Source organism: Orycteropus afer, unplaced genomic scaffold (assembly GCF_000298275.1).
Source record: "Orycteropus afer afer isolate SDZICR_OR568_19922 unplaced genomic scaffold, OryAfe1.0 scaffold00036, whole genome shotgun sequence".
NCBI lineage: Eukaryota > Metazoa > Chordata > Mammalia > Tubulidentata > Orycteropodidae > Orycteropus > Orycteropus afer.
Genome location: NW_006921623.1, coordinates 3411205 through 3416124, shown reverse-complemented (window position 1 = coordinate 3416124; position 4920 = coordinate 3411205).

The window sequence follows — 4920 nt, the reverse complement described above, 5'->3', positions numbered from 1 at the left end:
GGAGAAACAAGTACAATAAGGCTGGAGTGGAGTAAGTCAGACGGTGGAGAGTAGTAGCAAACTAATACATCAAAGAGGCAACAGGAGCCAGACAGAGAAGGCCGTCTGGCCATTGTGACATTAAGTTAAACCAGAAAACACTAGAAGGTTCTGAGTAAGACAGTGATTTTTTTTTTGTAACTTTTAAGGTATAACTTACATTTAGTAAAATTCACTGTTCTTACTCTACATTTCTGCCTATTTTGACAAATGCATACAATCGTGCAACTACCAGCACAGCTCCATCACCCCCAAAAAATCCCTCTTGTCCCTGTAGCCAACCTCTCTCCCCAGTCTGCATGCCCTGGCAACCACTAATTTGTTTTCTGTCCCTATAAACTAAAACCAACCCACCACCATTGAGTAAATTCTGACTCACAGCAACCCTGTAGGACAGAGTAGAACTGTCCCATAGACAGTTTCCAAGGCTGTAAATCTTTATGGAAGCAGTCTTCCTCATCTTTCTCCCACAGAGTGGCTGGTAAGTTCAAACCATCAACCTTTTGGTTAGCAGCCTAATACTTTAACCACTACCAGAGTTCCTTGATCCCATATAAATAGTTCTTAAAAGATCATAATGCTTAAGGCAGGCATTCTTTACTAGGTTAGCTAAACTATTGTTTGGTTTTGAGAAGACATAATAATAAAAAAATTTAAAAAAAAAAACTCACCGACATCAAGTCAATCCCGACTCACAGCGACCCCTCCTTGGGTTTCCAAGGCAGTGTCTCTATGGAAGTAGATTGCCCAAGCTTCCTTCCAAGGTGTGACTCATGGGTTTGAACTGCCAGCCTTCTGGTTAGCAGTCAAATGCCTTAGGCACCACGACCTCGGGATATTTTTGATAAAAGATTTACAAATTATCTCAGGGCCATAGTTCTAGGGATTCAGTGTACAGGTTTTTTTGTGAACTCAAGTTTTCATGAATTTCTACTTCTAACAAGGACGGAATAACAGGAAATCCATCTAAAACAGCTAAAAAAAGTGGAAAAAATACACAAAAAATTGTTTGCAAACATAGGGTATCAGGCAGCCCAGGACAGTGATCTCTGAGAGAAGAGAAAACAATGAGAGGAGCCCTTCAGTTGCTACAGTACAGAGGGGTGTGGAACTCAAGTAGAGAGTCCAGCAACCTCCCTGAGTCAAAGAGATGGAGTGAGGAGTCAGAGAGGTCAAAGCAAGTAAAGCTCACCAGGCAAAGCACTGGAGAAGAAAAAGCCTCAAGAGAGTTCCAGAGATCTTCAAAACTTCCCTTTGAGTATGGCTGTCTTGGGGTTTGAGAGAGAGAGAGGGAGAGAGTGAGTCTTGGTGGTGTAATGGTTAAGTGCTCAGCTACTAACTGAAAGGTCAGAAGTTCAAATCCACCAGCCCCTTTGTGGTATAAAAGACTTGTTGATCTGCTTCCATAAAGCCTACAGTTTAGGAAACTCTATGGGGCAGTTCTACGCTGTCCTATAGGGTCACTATGAATTGAAATTGACTCGATAACATACAGCAACAACAATCTCTCTCTCTCTCTCTCTCTCTCGCTCTCTCTCTCGCTCTCTCTCTCGCTCTCTCTCTCGCTCTCTCTCTCCCTCTCTCTCTCAGGTATTGGTTCATATGATTGTGGGGGGCTGGCAAGTCTAAGATTCATAATTCAGGCAACAGGCTAAAGATTCCTGCAAGCTTGTGTCCCAAAATACATAGTCAGACAACCTGAAGAGTGCAGAATAACAGTGTTCTGGCAAAACATCTATTTCTAGTCTGGAAGCAGAAAGACACACTAGGAAGACTCCCTTGTTCTTAAGGTCTTCAACTGAATGACTGGGGCCTACCCACATATGGAAGGTGATCTGCTTTACTTGAGGCCAACTGATTTAATCACATGTAACTACTTCATATCAGCAACTAGACTACTGTTTGATGAAACAAATGGGTACCATAGCCTAGCCAAGAAAGAACCACGGGAAAGGATTAGAGGGAACAACCCCTGGAGCTCACACAGAGCCAGGAATCGTTCACGTTGCCACCAGTGGGAATGGAAAGCTTCATAATCCATGGGTAAGGAGAAAGAGTATTCAAAGCCTATGCTTCAGTAGTGGGGCAAAATCAGCCCAAGATTAAAGGCTGCCCTGGGGGCTCCAAAGATTATTCCCTCTAGTCCTTTCCGGTGGCCCTTTTCCTGGCCTCAGGCAGTTTCCTCACACACCTGCACTATCAGTGTTCAGCTCAAGACTCAGGAAGACCTACTGATGATCTCAGGTCCAGGCTTTCAATTCCCCTCCTTAATTCAGGGGAAATGCTAGGTTTAGCCCAAGTCTGCCCCCCTGCACTGTAGCCTGGAGAGAATTTCTGAAGCTGAGGCAGTGGTAGGGCATACCTCATTCATCCCTCTTTCCTCAGTAATCACCATCCTCCACTGCCTGCTGCACAATGTCTAAAAACCATTGTACCATTATTTTTTTTTTTTTTCCAGTTTTTCAATAGTAAGATGTGACAGTAAATGGTCTCTATGATTCCATCTTGGCCTGAGCAGATGACATCAACTAAATGTGTTTGAAAGGGACCACTCTGGCTGTCCTGTGGAGACTATACCAAGGTTGAGCAAGGGAAACAGGAAGACCGATATGGAAAGTCTTGCAGTAATGTACCTGAGAGACTATGGTGGCCTGCACCAGGAACTGGAGGGATGGTGGTGGTAAGAAGGAGTTGAAGAGGGAAGAATGGGGCTTTTAACGTAACTAGAGGGAGAAGGCTCAACCAACTCCTTTCTTGACACAGGTGGAGAAGAGTAGAAGGTAGTTTCCAGCTTTTGTACTAGGGCCCTTTTGAAAAGTTTCCCAAGGACATAAGGACGCTCTTACCTTCATTTTCAGTTTATGGACCTCTGAAGTCCATCCAAGCACAGGTCTTCATGCTTGCCACACAACTCAAATTGATTAATTTATGTGTAAGGAGTCCTAGTGGTGCAGTGGTTAAGTGCTCAGCTCCTAACCAAAAGTCGGTGGTTTGAACCCACCAGCTGCTTATTGGGAGAAAGATGAGGCAGTCTGCTTCCATAAAGATTTACAGCCTTGGAAATCCTATGGAGAAGTTCTGCTCTGACCTATAGGGTCACTTGTTGTTGTTGTTATTGCTGTTATGTGCCATCGAGTCAGACCCGACTCATAGAGACCCCTCCTTGGGTTTCCTAGGAAGTATCACTACGGAAGTAGATTGCCCCATCTTCCTTCCGAGGAGTGGCTGGTGGGTTTGAACCGCCAGCCTTTTGGTTAGCAGTCAAGTGCCTTAGCCACTATGCTACCAGGGTCACTATGAGTTGCAATCAGCTCAACAGCAGTGCATGGGATTTATGTGTACTTTGCCCTAGCCCTGGCTGTCAGAATAGGGCTGCTATGTGGCCTAACAGGGTGACCCTACTGCCAGGCTTATCCTGAACTGTCTCCGTCCCTAATTTGGTTTTGACACATTCAGTCACATAGCAGCAATGGCTGTTGGGTAGGAAAAGGAAGTAGGGATGAAACAGAGCAATAATGGGAACCTGGCCAGTCCTTGGGGCTGACCCTTACATGGGTTACGTTCAATGCACAGCATTCCCAGGATGTCATAAGCTCAGGCTTGGGCCAGGAAACTTTAATATCCAATGGGAAGGTGACAGGAGGTCCCGGGCAACAAGTGGCACCCGAAAACAGGTGAATGGCAGCATGGGGATCCCAGCTGGGGAATCCATTCAGGGTGGGGGCACAAAGCACAATTACTATAGCTGAGGACTACCAGGGACCTCTTCTGAAATGCTTTCCCGGGGTTCCTTGATGGAGGAGAGAGTCTTCTGACAAGTGTTTTTAATTACTTAGTGTTTAAAATTCTTTAAAATGCAATCTGAGGCAAATCCACTAAAGAGAGGGATATGGTATGGTAAGAAATTGTGCTATCATAAAGTCTAAGAACATAAGCAAACACATATACTCATACATATTCCTGATTCCTTCCCTTATATCTAGCAGCAATAAATTCTCCACTAAAGGCAGGAGTGCTTGGGAATCTATGTTCAAGAAAGTTGAAGTGAATAATATGAAATATGCATGGGTAGAGTCACCCCTAAGGTGTAAGTCCCTCCCCTACCCCCCAGGTAGCCTGATCCCCAGAACAGCAAGCTGGAAATATCAGCCATGCAAAGCCCAGTTGGCCTACACACTCTTCAGTCAGTAAGTTGTTGCATGCCTTTTCCTCTTCAAAGTTGTCCATATTATTCATTTGAAGCAGATTTCAACCTAGATACAAATGTCAATCTGAGGAGAGGAGAGGAGTTAGAAGATAGGGGAAGAGGATGTTATAAGTGTCATGATGTTTATTGGTTCCAGAGTCATGATGAAGGTTATCAGTACAGGGTGGGCCCTGGCAATAATCTGATACTAAAGGGCCACTATTCCAACTCCTCCAGAGAAGGCATTAGAACTAATCTAATCTAAGCTGAATGCTTATGGATATGCCAGACACTCATGTATTTCACCTGTGTTATCTCACCTAGGCAAGTAACATAGACACAAGACCGAAGTTCAGAGAAGTGAAGAAACTTAGAACCTGTCCAAACTATAGCTGTCAAGTTTTAAAACTGAAACCAAGCTCCTAATTAACCAAAAAATGGAAACTCCAAAACAGTTTTAGTAAACATAATTTTTATTTCATCCAAGGCAAAGCTAAATAAAATTCTACAATGCAAAACATGTTGTAAAGGCAAGACAGTCTGATTGCATCCACTCTGTATTTGAACACAAGTCAGTGCTGGGCATGTGCATATCTGTGCCTCCCAGAGGCACCCCAGGCCTGAGTCATGCCCCTCCAAGACCCATTGCTGCATTCTGTGAACTTATACAGGAAAGTTGACTATGGATATTTTTG